Below are 16,000 nucleotides of genomic sequence, written 5' to 3'. Positions count from 1 at the left end.
GCACCACTTTGCGGGGCAAGAGGCCAGTGCGGGCTGTTTTGCGTCTGAGCAGACTGAGGCCTCTACTGCAAGGGGTAGGCAAACTAAGGCCTGGGGGCTGGATCTGGCCCAATCACCTTCTAAATCCGGGCCGTGGATGGTCCGGGAATCAGCATGTTTTTACATTAGTAGAATGTGTCCTTTTATTTAAAATGCATCTCTTGGTTATTTCTGGGGCATAGGAATTCATTCATTCTCCCCCTCCCCAATATAGTCCGTCCCCCCACAAGGTCTGAGGGACAGCTGAAAAAGTTTGCTGAACCCTGCCCTACTGCATCCAATCTCTTCCCCCTTCACCAGCGCCACAGATTGGGATTTTGGATTGGAGCCTCTCAGTCTGTAGTTAAAGGGTGTTAGGAGTTGATGGGAGACCCCTGTTCTCCTCCCAGAGCTACAGAGTGGTTGAACAGTCATTCGCTCTTCATAAGGAATTCTGGGAATTGTAGCTCTGAGAGGGGAACAGGAGTCTCTTCACAAGTCTGAGCACTCTTAACAAACTACACTGCCCAGAAGGTTCTTGGGGGGTGGGGTGGCCGTGACTGTTAAAAGTAGCACCACAGTTCTCTGAATCTGTGGTGGGAATGTGGTCATTGTCTTGCGTGTCCATTTGCAAATGCAGTGGATTGCTAATGCGATGAGGAAGGAACAAGTTCATTCCAAAGGCTGCTTGTCATAATTCTTTTTTTAAAGTGGCCCTGCCCAAGATCAGTTCTTAAGGATGTCTCATGTGTTTGTTTTTTTTAACAGCTGTTTAAATAAAGTCTTCCTTCAAACCACACCTACTTTCCCAAAAGCCCGAACTTCTTGCTGTGTAATGAGAAAGGAGTGTATGCTAAGGATTCTTGCCTTTATACCAAATGGTTGAGAACTGGGCCCTGGTAAACATTTCCTGTGTGGACTTTAGAGACACTCTTACTCTCCCTTGGACAAGAGTGTCATCAGGCGATGGTTAAGAACATGAGCTGTGAGCCTGGAAGGCCCTGATTCAACCAAGAATACTCAATGGGCAAAAACTACAACTCTACCAATCAGAAATATAGTACCGGTCTACCTTACCGGGCTGTTGTGTGGGGCAAACATTTGATAAGGTTGCATCCCATCACTTAGGAAAAGTTATGTGGGTGTGTGTGAAATCATTTTTATTGGTTTTACAGATACAAAGATACAAATTGTATCTTTGTATCTATAAAACTAATTAAAAATGACACACTATTTATATACTACTAGTGTTTATTTGTATCTTTGTATCTGTAAAGAGAGTATCTTTCTATCTGTAAAGAGATTATCTGAATCTCGGGACTTCCCCCATCCCCTCCATGGGGTCTCATTTTAAACCTCTACAACTGCATATTCATCCATACTCCAATTTTTTATACCAAACCATATTGTCCATAGTAATTTATACACTGCAAGTGGACTCCAAGGTAACTTATGAATTTCCCCCATTCTTTTATAAAGTTTTTACGCTCTTGGTTTCTGAGTTTTCCAGTCAGTTTTGGCATCTTAGCACAGGCCATCAGCTTGGTTTGCCATTCTTCTCTTTTATCTTCTTTCCAGCTCTGGGCTAATAACATCTGGGCGGCTGTTGTTCCATACAGAAAAAGTCTTTTCTGCTCCTTTGGTAAGGAAAAGTACTATATAAATGTCATTGCTGTTGACTGTGAACATTGGGTCCAAAGCTGAGCAGCTCTTAGTGGCCCTTGCCCTCTTCACATGCTCAGAGGCAGCCACAACTTTTTTCATTACATTCCAGGCACTTAAAGCAGATCTTAACCCCCCCGCTGCAGATTGTCTACTTCTACAAGTTTAATTATTTTATTCACCCTATTTATATATCACTTGTTTGTAATAAAACCTCAGAGCAGTAGAAGAAGTTGAGAAGAGCCCTGCTTGAATCAGAACAAAGGTCCCATCTAGTCCAGCATCCCATTTCCTACAGTGACCAAACAATTGCTTCCAGAAGACTCACAAACAGGCTTGAAGGCAACAGCTCTCCTCGTTGTCGCTTCCTCCCTTGGCAACTGGCATTCAGAGGTAGACTGCCTCTGAACCTGGCGGTTCTGTTTAGCTATTGTGGCTAACGGCTTGTACCTTTGCTGAACTCAATCCCTCTTTCAAACTATTACAGAAGATCATTACAGTAGCCACATTCTGAGACAGCAAATTCTGCGAATTGGATTGCAACCCTAAGCACGTATACTCAGCAGTAAGTCCCACTGTGTCTAATGAGACTTGCTTTCTAGTAAATGCCTTTAGGAACTGCAGCCTTAAATCCCACATTCTCTACTCGCAGGAGTACAGATGTCAAGGAAGGATTTATGCAGAGACCACAAAAGTTCCACACACGACTTGAGTTTCGATTTAGGACAGCAAGGAAGATGTGTAGAAAAATGGAGAGGGAAGTAGCTTTCCTGGGTACTCGGGAACTCGTGGCAGGATTGGTTGCCTTGTTCCAGACACTTTTTTGGCATAAGCAATAAAGTGCTTAAAGAGCAACACATTTGTTGTAGCAGAATCTTTCGTGGACCACAGCCCACTTCATCAGATGCATGAAGCGCAGTCTTCATTTAAGATGCATGTATAATGTAAAGGACTGGGACACGGGTGGTGCTGTGGGTTAAACCACAGAGCCTAGGACTTGCCGATTGGAAGGTTGGCGGTTCGAATCCCCGCAACGGGGTGGGCTCCCATTGCTCGGTCCCTGCTCCTGCCAATCTAGCAGTTCAAAAGCACGTCAAAGTGCAAGCAGATAAATAGGTACTGCTCCGGCGGGAAGATAAACGGCGTTTCCGTGCACTGCTCTGGTTCGCCAGAGGCGGCTTAGTCATGCTGGCCACATGACCTGGAAGCTGTACGCCGGCTCCCTCGGCCAATAAAGCGAGATGAGCCCCTCAACCCCAGAGTCGGTCACAACTGGACCTAATGGTCAGGGGTCCCTTTACCTTTTCATAGTGTAAAGGGTAGTGGGAAGGATGTGGGTACAGGCAGTATAAAATACACACACATACACAGAGATAACATAAGAAGAGTCTTTTTGATGAGATTAGGGGTTAAAGGTTTCTGGGACCAGAACATTATTCACCACCTCTGCGGGGGAGGAAGATAAATTTGGCAGTTTATTAGATCAGAAACATTCTACTAGTTTCCTGGGAGGAGTGGGCTGGGATTTGGCTGTTTGAAGAACAAGGAAGGAGGGGGGCTGTATGAGCCCCCTGGAGAGTGCAAACTATCCACCTGCCTGGGCATGACAATGAGTCATTGAAATGGACAAAGCTGAGAGATCCGGCCCTTTCAGATCTCCTGAGGTTGTTTGGGAGGGGGAGGGGAGTGAGGAGGAAGGGCAGAACAAGGTGGGGAAAGTTAGGAGGGGGATGGGAGAGAAAGTCACCACTTTTTAAACTGGGAAGAGCTCCTGCGCCTTTAACAGCAAGTGCCTGCGAGACAGAAAATCAACCGGTAGAGCTTTCCCCAGTCCCTGCCTATGCAGTGCGAGGAAAACTTTCAACCAGTTGATCTTCTGCCTTGCATGCAGCTTGTTAGGTCACTGAACCTAGGGAAGCATGCACACCTAGTTTGAGATCAAGGGATTTCCCCGTCCTAGGTAATCTGCTCATGGCTACTGTAGCTACATTTTCATGATCCTCCTTTATTGCCCCCTGTGGAACTCTCTCCCTGAACCTTAAGGCAGCCTTCAGCAACCGATGTTTCGGGTTCCCACTCCTATCAGCCCCAGCCAGCAGGTTATTAATTTCTGAAAAGTTGGACTTGCAACTTGATCTTGGTCAGGATTCCTTGTCAGTTTGGAACAGAGGCTTTGCTCTCATACCTGGACGTTCACAGTTCCTTGTCAGGCGGCTTCTTCTTCTTCTTCTTCTTCTTCTTCTTCTTCTTCTTCTTCGCAAAGCTCTACACTTGGAGGTGTAATAAACGGAAATCTGCCCTTATTCCCTTATGGGGTACACAAGAGCACTTGTAGAGTCCTTTGCAAGTTCTCCATCAGTCAGAGAAAACTAACAGAGGGCAACCAGAGAATATTGAGAAGCAAAGCAGCTAGTAAGCCTGATCTTTATTGATCTGTTGCAACAGGGTGCCCCCTTCACATGCAGGAGAAGTTGAGGACCCAGAACACAGGTGTGTCCGCCCTTATATAGACATTTTAAATTGCCCGCCCTAGAGTTCAAGACCACCCCCAGAAACATCATACATATATCACAGAAGGGGTGTAGCTCAAGACCACCTCCCAAACACATCATACCTCAGTTAAAAGAAATCTGAGTGTGTTGTTTATCTCCTGTCTGGCAGGTTACCTGTTAATGCTTACTAGATTGGATACCCTGAGGAGCCTGGCCAGTCTTTTGTAATGATAAAAACTTAGTTCCTGGGCCAGGTCACAGGCTCACACCCTATTCATATCTTAAATGTGCCCTTAAGACAGGATTTGTGAGGAAAGAGACAATGGGGAGGTTTCCCACTTTGACCTTGCAGAGAAATATTTGAGGTCAATTTGTTCAGGACTTTTTTTTCTGTGGGGTTTCAGACATGTGGTTTATATATTTATGTACATGTTTGCTTGGTACATTTATGAACTTTTACTGTATTACATATCTAAGACCTTAAAATTCTTATAACAGAGGCACTTACAGGACCACCTAGGTGTGTAGAAGTACTGGTAACCCTAATTTGGGTGGCTGTTTTGAAATGGATAGACACTGAACCATCTGGGTTCACTATTAGAGGGATTGGTGATAACAGCAACTTTCTCTGGGGATTCTGGGCACTTCCCATTATAATAATATCTGATCTTATATTTTGTGCATTTGTTTCAGAAGCACACACACAAGCGTGTGTTAGCACACATACACATGGTGTGATTGCAGTAACACTTCAGACAGTACCACATTGCTTTTTTTCTCCCTGATTCCCCAGCTCACAAATGTGGCTTTAAGTCCTGGAGCACTTGTTTCCAGGTAGTTTCATAAATGACTATTCTGAGTTTTAATGTGAAGGCAAAAACCTTCTAGACATTTATGTTTGTCTTGGTTAAATATATATTCATTGATGGTGGTTGTTTTTTGCAAGGAAATTCTACAAGATGTTTTTATAACCCTTGGTCTTATGGAGGGTTTTTATTGCTCATTTTATTGTTTTCGTATCCTTTTGTGTAAACATCACTTCCAAAGCCCAGGCTGATGTGTAAATAAACAAAGAAGTGTGGGCTGAGGTGAATTCAGGCGTCCGCAGAAATTAATGCAATATTGGCATGTGATATTCAATATGGTTTTTGTTCTGAGCTGAGTTCCTCTTTCTAGGATCCGCCATGGTTTACATCAACAGGTTCCCATCACTGTGTCTGAAAAGAACTGTAAATGACATGGGGGGGGGGGGGAGAGAGACAGACAAACAGACAGTTTGTGTGTGTGGTAATCACATTTGTTAATGAACTCCTGGGGTACAAAATTAACTGGAAACAGAAAACTACAACACCAGGCAAACGGATGGACACTACAACAATTGTCCCTAATATGCTCTTTTTTTAAAAAAGCCTGCATGGATTTTATTATTCTTATTAAATGTGGGAAGCATTTAAAAGTGTATCTCCCATCTGATACCAACCCTATTATTAACGCAGAGGGAGGAGGCTGCCTCAGGCAGCTGATTTTGAGGTTCACGAAAGAGCAGTCACTAAATTTATTATTGTATATTTATTTCCCAGGAGAGGTATTTGTGGAATTTTCTAAGGTGCCAAAATAGCATAGCCTGGGGTGTTAATAGTATACACCTTGAATTGAGGAAGGGGGCACCATTTGCTATGGAGGAAAATGGGCCTTGTATATAGGGAAGCCCCAGGTTCAAATACCTGATATTTCTACTCAGAGAGGTACACTTAGTTAATTTTATACTGTGGACTTAATGGTCTTAGCGAAGGCTCTTTAGATAGTAGTGTAGTTTTACTCCAGTTACTTCAAGTGTGTCTCACAGGGGCCTCCCTCCTTTGATGGTAATGGCCCATTTCACATGCCACAGTAAACTGTAGTTAATGGTTTACCCTAAACACAAAGGTGGCTCCTGGTTCACTCCTTCCCTACTGCAAGCAAGGACAACGATCCAAGATTACTGGCTTTGAGTTACATCCGAATTGGGAATAGTGGTTTGTTTTGCTCAGACAAACCATGATAGATAAGCCAAGAGCAATCCTATACGCCACATTGGGTCTTGTTTGGAATGAAAGAATTCACAATCCCCAGTTCAGAAACAAAGCTAAGCCAGTGATTGATTGCTCCTGCCTGAGCTATGTGTAGCTCAAAAGGAGAGTGTGTTCACAGTTAGCCATTGACTACAGTTTACCTTATGTATGAATATGTAGTCTTATTAGCATATAACACTCAGCCAAACCATGCCTGCACATAAATGAGCAAGCATGAACGAGCAAGAACAAACCTTAGCTACAGCTCATGGATTGTTTGGAGCGAGACAAACCATGAGCCCAGGTTTGCACATACAGTGGTACCTTGGTTCTCAAACGCCTTGGTGCTCAAACAACTTGGAACCCAAACACTGCAAACCTGGAAGTAAGTGTTCTGGTTTGCAAACATATTTTGGAAGCTGAACATGCTTAATTTTAGTGTTACGCTTCCACTTTGAGTGCCACACTTCTGTTTTGAGTGTTACGCTGATGATTTGAGTGTTATGCTTCTGATTTGAGTGCCACACTTCCGTTCTGAGTGTTACGCTGAGGTCAGTCTGTTTTTCCTATTTATTTTGCGTTTTTGTTTTTGCGGCTCTTTTTGCTTTGTTTTTGTGACTGTGTGGAACCCAGTTCAGCTACTGATTGATTGATTATGTCACTGCAGTACATTGTTTATTGCTTTCATTTTATGGCTCAGTAGTCTCGTTAGACAGTAAAATTCATGTTAAATTGCTGTTTTAGGGGTTGTTTTTAAAAGCCTGGAACGGATTAATCCATTTTTAATTACTTTCTATGGGAAAGCATGCCTTGGTTTTGGAACGCTTTGGTTTTGGAATGGATTTCCTGAACGGATTAAGTTTGAGAACCAAGGTACCACTGTCATGGTAAACCAAAACCTTAGCTTAGCTCCAGGTAGTATAAGAGCAACAGGAGCAGGGGAGGAGCGAAGTGGCAGCGTTTTTTTGCTCTGTCCCTGTTCACGCTAAATCGTGCTTTGGCTTAGCGTTGCGTGTGGGCCACACCATTGTGTAAATATTTCACTTCAAAATGTGCTCAACCAGATTTCAAGTAGCAGAGCAGGGGAAAGCGTGGAGCCCCTTCAACCAGGGCAGATATGATCAAATTAAATGGAAAATTTCATATGTTTGCTGCCTCTGTTTGTATCTGATATATGAAACACACCATGGTTTGTCGATTTGGGCTCTCACACTCTCCTCCACATATGACAGTTAAAGCTTCTGCAGTTCTTTGTGACATTCCAACTCAGCAAACTGTATTTAGCAAGCCAGGGTATCAAACCAAGATTGGATATTAAATCTGGAGTATCAAATTCAGGATCCTGGCATGTGCAAGCCATGCTTTGTGCTAGCCTGTGCTCATGATGACGAACCACTGTTTGATATGACATCTGAACAGGGCCGGTTTTTAAAACTGTTGTTATGGTTAGCCAAAAATCTACTATCGTATTAAACAGCTGAAAAGTTTTCACTTTGTGTGTGGATGTTTCCCAAATCTGGTTAAAATCCTGACATCAGCACCTGGCATACTATGGCAAATGCCATGCCCTACAAACCCTGGAGAGCCCATGGTTACTGATGCCAACTTCCTTTTAAAATAACATACAATGAAGTGCTTCCTTTAAAAAACATTTTAGGGCTCAGAACTCTGAAGCAAAGCACTGGCTGAGGTGACTGCAGCTGCTGCTATCTTCTTTTCCCCCCGGAATGCCTCTGGGTTCCATGCTCAGGGGCATTCTGGGAAAATTAAGCTGATAGTAGCTGCTATGACTACATTGCTTGGCAGTTCTCTTCAGAGTGTTGGCTGTCTGCTGCTGCCTGCCCCTCCTGGGATATAGCTCAGTGGCAAAGCATCCGCTTTGCATGCTAGTGGTCTCTGGCTCAATCCCCACCTTATCCAGGTAGGGATGGGAATATCTCCCCCCGCTCTAATCCTAGAGAGCTGCTGCCAGTCACTGGACCAATGGTCTGATTTGGTATAAGGCAACTTTCTATATTCCCAGATCCACTTCTCTCTCCTCCTTTTTTCCATTTTGCATAATATCACTAAAGGCTGCAAACTATTATTAATTTAAACCGTAAACTGGTGCTTGGTAGAAAGCCAAGGCCAGTTATGGAAAAAGAAAGTACAGTAGCCTCCTGAGAGCTGTTCCCTGTGTGACAAGAATTGATGCCTGGCTTAGATTGTGCAGAAAATCTACTTTTATTGCCTCTGCCACTTGCCTGCACTGGACTTTTAGTTCTGACAACAGGCCAGAATAGAAACCAGTTGGGTCTGTTCCTGGGCCTTTAGTGCAAGAGGGAGGCACCCACAGGTTAGGAAGAATCCTGAAGTTTGTAAACATACAAAAAACAAACAAACCCAAAACACTTTTTTTTTGGGGGGGGGGGAGTTACTGCAGTGGGGAAGGAATACTGTAATGGTCCAATCAGGATTGAACATGCTTGGTGACCACAGAATGTTGACTGACTGCTGGAGGAAAATATCAGAGAACCAGTGGGGTGTGTGTGTGTGACCGCAGTCCTGAACAGGAGCACTCTAACACTGCAATGCTTTGTTATAGCTCCCACTTACTCCCTCCATGTCTGATGCTCAGGTCTGAGTGGTGATGTTTATCAGGCCAAACTGGTACCATCCATGCACAAGTGGGAGGTAGCAGCATGTTCAGGGAAATCCCAAGGTTTGCAAAACTAAAATAAACTCTTTTTTGGGGGGGCTAACTGGGACTGATGGCAACTGGAGTCCAACAGAGTCTGGAGAGTCACAGCTTCTTCAACCTTTTGCTAATTGCTATAGACCAAGAGTGAGGAGGCTGTGCGCCCCCTCCCCCCAATATTGTTGGACTTGTAATAATAAAATTTAAGGTTTTATATATATAATAAATGTTCATAAATGTACCAACCAAGCACGTACATAGATCAGCACAGGAAGACCGACCTGAAACCATTTTGACTCCCAAACTGACCAAATGTTTTCTCTGCAAGCAAGGAGGGGGTCAGGGAGCCTTCCTGTTGTTTCAGGAATTGGGAAATCACCATCTCAAAGGGTGACACACTACCAGGAAAGGCAATCAGAAAAGGCATTATCAGATAACCTGGCAGACAGGAAAAACAACAACATTCAAATTTCTGTTGTAGACCACCTTTTCTGTGATGTAGATATGATGTTTGTGGGGGTGGTCTTGGGTTACACCCCTTCTGTGATGTATGTATGATGTATGGAGGGGTGGTCTTGAGCTCCAGGGCAGGGAATTTAAAATGTCTATATAAGGCCTTGCGCACCATTGTTCGAGGTCCTCCTCCTTTTCTGCGTGTGAGGGGAGTACCCTGTTGCAACAGATCAATAAAGATCAGGCTTACTAGCTGCTTTGCTTCTCAATATTCTCTGGTTGGCCTCTGTTATTTTCTCCTACCAATAGGGAACCCATGTAAGGACTCTATACGGGCTCTTCGATACCCCATAAGGGGAAAAGGACAGATTTTGTTTACAACAGACTCCAACTCCCATCAGCTCCAGACAGTCCACCAAGGGTCAGGGTTGATGGGAATTGTGATCCGGCAACATCTGCAGGGCCAACAAATATCTGGAAGGTCACACCTTCAGCACCTCTGCTCAACATGTTAGCAATGAACCACTGGAAGGCAAAAGTAGGGACACACGCATAGCAGACACAAATTTTCCAGAAACCAAGACTGCTTTTGATAAAGAGGAGCAGAGCACATGCTTCATTTTGTGAGTGAGTCCTGTTGCATCACAGTCCTTGCCTCTAGGGGTGAGAGACAGTTGTTCCAGGATGTTGTTTTGAAAAACCTAGAGCCAAACCCCCAGCTGGGCTGAATTGTCAGCAACTCAGAGCTGACCATGAGTCAGTTATTTGGAGCTAAGTCAAACCTGAGTATCAAGGAACTAGTTTATATAGGATGACATGTTCCTTTACACAACCAGCACACACAAACCCAGGTCACTGTGGAAGTCCAAGTGGGCTGTGTGCCATCGTGCTCTGTGTGCAAGAGAAGCTGAGTATGAGGGAACCTGAGGGAACCTTTCAATGAGGAAAAGCGAGGTGGTTGCCTCAGGTGCAAGATTCTGGGAGCCATTAAGAGTGGCAGAACGGGAGACAGATTGTTCTTGATCCACATAAAGCAGCCAGGGAAGCCTGCCATTTTGAACAGAGGAACCGTTGTTAGGGAGGGATTGCTCTTTCTTTTTTTTTAATATGATTTTTATTGAAATTTACAATCACCAACCAATCCCCACCACCCACCACCAAAACATCACATCTTGTTACATGTATCCTACTTTGTGTTTCATAGATCCATTAGCTTCCGACCTTCCCTTCCACCAGTTTTCCTATTCCATTCTATAGTTTACAGATTCTTTAATTATAAATTATACCATGACATGAGAATTATTTCAATCCTGCCAACGTTTTCATATTTGTACAATTCTCACTTATATAAACCATAAATTTACTCCATTCTTTTTGGTACTTTGTCTCCCCCTGATTGCGAATTCTGTGCATCAATTTAGCCATCTCAGCATACTCAACCAACTTTATCTGCCATTCTCTTATCGTCGGCATCTCCTGTTGCTTCCACTTTAGAGCTATTAGAACTCTGGCTGCAGTTGTTGCATATAAATATAATCTTTGATCTATCTTTTTAATCCCTTCTCCCACCAAACCTAGCAAAAATTCTTCCGGCTTTTTGGGAAAACTGTACTTAAACATCTTTTTTAACTCGTTGTAAACCGCATCCCAAAACTCTTTTATTTTATTGCAAGACCACCACATGTGATAGAAATCACCGTCTTTTTCCTTGCACTTCCAGCAGGTTTTACTACTTGTTCTACACATTTTTGCCAATTTGGTGGGAGTGAGATACCAACGATAAACCATCTTCATAACATTTTCTTTTAAGGCCGAACAAGCAGTGAATTTTATGCTCTCATTCCAGAGTTTGGCCCATACATCATATTCTATGTTATGTCCTAAATCAATAGCCCATTTTATCATAGCCTCTTTTATAAATTCATCTTTTGTGTTCCATTCTAGTAAGAGATTGTACATTTTTGATAATAGCTTGGATTTACTCTCTAAAATATCTATTTGAAATTTTGATTTTTTGTCCTCAAATCCTATTTTTTTATCCTCTTTAAAGACATCATTGACTTGATTGTATTGCAACCATCCTGTCAATTTTCCAGCAATACACTCATAGGGCTTTAATTTCCAACCTTTTTCAGCCTTCATCAAAATTTCCTCATATGTGGCCCCTCTCCCTAGTATGTTCAGTTTTTTAACTGCTAATATATCAATTGGTGACAGCCACCACGGTGTTTTCCTTTCCAACAAATTCTTGTTTCTTTCCCAGACTTCAAATAAGGCACCTCTTATCACATGATTTGTAAACCCCTTATGCACTTTTGCCTTACCACACCAAAGATAAGAGTGCCATCCAAATCTATTGTTGAACCCCTCCAAATCTAACAAGTCTAGGTTCTCGTGAATTATCCAATCCTTTGTCCAACATAAACATGCCGCTTCATAATAGAGTTTTAGATCAGGTACTGCAAACCCTCCTCTTTCCTTCTTATCTGTCAATATTTTAAATTTAAATCTTGGTCTTTTCCCTTGCCATATAAAACGCGAGAGGGTTTTTTGCCACTCTTTGAATTGAATTATTATCGGAAATGTCTGGAACAGAAACAACATTTTCGGTAGTAGATTCATTTTAATTGCAGACATTCTTCCTGTCATTGATAGCTTTAATCTGTCCCATATTTCTAGTTCTCTTTTAATCTCCTTCCAGACTGGTTGATAATTGTAATTAAAAAGATTTATATTCTTTGCTGTCATACAAATTCCCAGATACTTCACTTTTTTGACTACCTTGATTTCACTTTCTTGTTCCAACCTTTCTATCTCACTTTTTCCTAAATTTTTACCCAGCATTTTCGTCTTTATCTTGTTCAGTTTAAACCCAGCCATTTGCCCAAATTTTCCCATTTCTTCCAGTGCTATTTTAACACTTTCTTGAGGTTCTTCAAGGGTTAATACCAAATCATCCGCGTAGGCCTTAAGTTTGAACTCCTTGACACCTATTTTGACCCCTTTTATCTCTGTTTTTCCTCTCAGGCAATTTAATAATACTTCTAATACTATAATAAACAGCAATGGAGATAATGGGCACCCTTGTCTGGTGCCCCTTGTGATATCAAATGAGTCTGTTAAGATGTTGTTCACAATTAATTTCGCTTTCTGCTCTGAGTAAATTGCCTCAATTCCGTTTAAAAAGGTGCCACAAATCCCCATCCTTTCTATACTCTTCTTCATAAATGACCAGGATACATTATCAGATGCTTTTTCAGCATCAATGAACATCAGTATGGCTGGCTTATCATTTCTTACTTCTAGGTATTCCAGTGTATTGACAATATGTCTCACGTTATCCTTCAATTGCCTACCTGGGAGGGATTGCTCTTTCATGCTATCTTTTCTGTTCATCAATATGGCTCCCAGGTTGGTTCCCTCCTCCTGCCTCTGGGTGCCAGATGCTAAACTCTCATAAAAATGCATCTGGAACCTTGTAAATGTTGTGCACATGTTGAAATGGTGCAAAGCTTACTGGATGGCCTTGGGTCGTTCACTATCTCTCATATTAACCCACCCCATAGGCTTCTTTGGAAGATAATGCATGTGGACCAAGTATGCCACCGTAGCACTTTGGAGGAAGCGCAGAATCAGAATAAATAATAGTGTTGTTTTTTTTAAAAATCATGCCGGGGACACGTCTATCAAATGTGATATCCTTGCCTTTTGTAGAGGAACATGCAGTGGCATTCATGAACATTTTTCCATTCTAGCCTTATAACAAACCTGCCAGGTAGGCTTGGTTTAAAAAAAGAAGATAACCCCTGAGATCACCCAGCGAATTACATGGCTAAGTGGGGAATGTCCCAATACAACTCTCTTATCCAGGCTACCTCAAACTCAGCCCTCCAGATGTTTTTGGCCTACAACTCCCATGATCCCTAGCTAGCAGGACCAGTGGTCAGGGATGATGAGAATTGTAGTCTCAAAAAAACATCTGGAGGGCCGAGTTTGAGGAAGCCTGCTCTTATCAATACACTCACTGGCTCACAGGGCTGGTGCCAAGCTTGAATGGACCGTCTGTGGCACTGAGGGGTGCCCTGGGGGGCACTGGGTTCCTACCACCATACCCCTGGCATTGCCAGTGGTTTTTGTAGCCACTTGGTACAACAGCTGCCTGCCACCCTCTTCCCTTTGGGTGGGGTTACATGGCAAGGTTGCAATGGGATGGAAACTGAGCAGCTGATTGGCTCTGGGAAACTGCCATACTTAATCTCCCACCATGCAATGCCTGGGCTGCAACATTAGATGCTGAGCAATGTATTGCAGGAGATAAAACATGGTGGAAGCCCTACACTGATCAATGCAACCCCTTCAGATGTTAAGGAGATAAAGAATTACACAACTTTTAGAAGACATCTGAAGGCAGCCCTGTATAAGGAAGGTTTTTTAACACTTGATGTTTGTATTATGTATATGCTGTAAGCCACCCAGAGTGGCTAGGGAAACCCAGCTGGATAGGTAGGGTAGAAATAATAATTATTTTTATTTTTATTCAGGCTAGACTTGTCCAAGCTATGGCAAGGGCCCAGCCCCAGTAGGCCTGAATTTGCTGAGTGCTGACGTATATATTCACCCAGTCTGCTTCCTCAGTTATTTGAGGATCCACCTGTCAGGAAGATGGTTGTGTGTGTGTGTGGCTTAGGCCTCTGCTCACTTTTCCGCTGGAGTCATTATCTTGGAATCTGCCTCCAGGAACTGCTTGTTCCTTGGCTTTGATCCCACAAATAACACAGGAGCATAGCTTTGTGTTTGCCTGGCAGCGCTGATGGGCGGAGTGCTTTCGGAGCCCATGGCTACAATTGCCTCTGTTTCCCATTCCCCTCCTGAATTCGTGGAGGGATCTTCCCTGGGGATTTGCTTGCCCGTGTGAGCTCCTTAATTATGTCCAAGGTGTCCTTGTTACAACCTGCCCAGTGGGAAGGAGTTCTTGCTGCCTCCCCTCCTCTGCCCTTCTGTCTCTTCCTGCACATCGAAACTCGGAGTTCTGCGTAAGCAGGTGCCGCTGGTCTCAGTCAATGTTCCAGAGAACAATGGGATGGCGACCTCTTTTTATTGGTTCTGCTTTTGGGTGGAGAAAGTGGATGGAGATATTTTTCTCTTTCCCTCCTCTCTCTTGACACTAATACATGGGTTCACTAGTTAATGGGAATAGCAGCAACAGCTAGAAGGGTTGCTTATCTACATTAGCTTGCCACAGTGAAGCGCCTTGTGACACCTTCAAGACAACCCATTTTATTGTGGCATGAGGATTATGGTGCACTTCGTTGGCTTAAACACAAAAAGAGACTGCCGTAAAATTTGCACATGCTAATTCATACATTTAGATGGACGTTTGGAAAGAATGATTATGATTTACAGTAAATAGAAATTTAATTTTGGTTATCAAATGGCAGGACAGAATTCCAGACAAATATGTGCTCTCCTAAGCGCACATTGGGACAGGGGTGGCACTGTGGTCTAAACCACTGAGCCGCTGGACTTCCTGATCAGAAGGTCGCGGTTTGAATCCCTGTGACGGGGTGAGTTCCCGTTGCTTGGTCCCAGCTCCTGCCAACTTAGCAGTTCGAAAGCACGCCAAAAAGTGCAAGTAGATAAATAGGTAAGGTAAACGGTGTTTCACCAGAAGCAGCTTAGTCATGCTGGCCACATGACCCGGGAAAACTGTCTGTGGACAAATGCCAGCTCCCTCAGCCTGTAAAGCGAGATGAGCGCCGCAACCCCAGAGTCGTTCACAACTGGAAGGTGGGAGGATCCCCAAGGACGTGCTCTATGGGGAGCTGGCTTCTGGCACCTGGTCTGTTGGCAGACCAACTCTGAGTTCCAAAGTTGTCTGCAAACGTGACATGAAGGCTGGCAAACCCACTGTGGCATCATTTCTGAACTTGTAGCATAGTTGTATGGCTACACGATCTTGCCCTGGAGCAACCTAATGCTTAGTGACGAATATAAACAATATGTCTGTCATGTGAGATATTTCTGGTCTCCAAATCCCACCAATCGTTCCAATCCCAATGGCCAGGGATTATGAGAGTTATAGTTCAGCAAGTGCCACAGGTTTCTACCCTATTGTGTGCTATTAACGTGTGTGCTTTTAATCTGAGATGGCCACACAGTTTAAAGGATTTCAGGCCCATGTAATATTGGTAGTGATAGAGTTGATATTCCCTTCTGTGGCTGCATATGCACAATGCACTTAACAAACATGACTTCCCCCAGAATACCAGGAAATGTAGTTTAAAGGTGCTGGGAATTGCAGTTCTGAGGGAGTGAACTACAGGTCCCAGGATTCTTTGAGGGGAGGTGATGTGCTTTAAATGTATAGTGTGTATGCAGCCTGTGTTGCTTTATAATTTTGAGTCTGAGGGTGAAGTAAAAAAGAATTCATCTTTTGTTGCTTACTGTCATTACATTGTGTAATAGCCTTTGACTATAAATACTTAAAGTCTGGCTGGTTTCTGCTTGAGAAAACATAGCGAGTCTTTCATTTTATGCCTCTGGAGGTTTAAGACCAACAGTGCCCAGTCTCCATGTTATGGACAGTGAAGTGGCGACAGTCTTCCAACCGTAATTCCATTTCTGTGCAAACAGGAGTAACAGGAATA

General features: G+C 43.4%; 1 long non-coding RNA gene across 1 annotated transcript; it reads left to right on the top strand.

Annotated features, from left to right (window-relative positions):
- Positions 1-2,043: 2,043 nt before the first annotated feature.
- Positions 2,044-2,535, top strand: LOC308460727. Its single transcript, XR_013978756.1, has 2 exons — positions 2,044-2,245; positions 2,333-2,535. It is a non-coding gene; the product is annotated as an uncharacterized lncRNA (long non-coding RNA).
- Positions 2,536-16,000: the final 13,465 nt, after the last annotated feature.

Source organism: Podarcis pityusensis, assembly GCF_964106645.2.
Source record: "Podarcis pityusensis genome assembly, chromosome: 13".
NCBI lineage: Eukaryota > Metazoa > Chordata > Lepidosauria > Squamata > Lacertidae > Podarcis > Podarcis pityusensis.
Note: the sequence above shows the minus strand (reverse complement) of the source record. Positions and strands in the feature narration are given on the sequence as shown.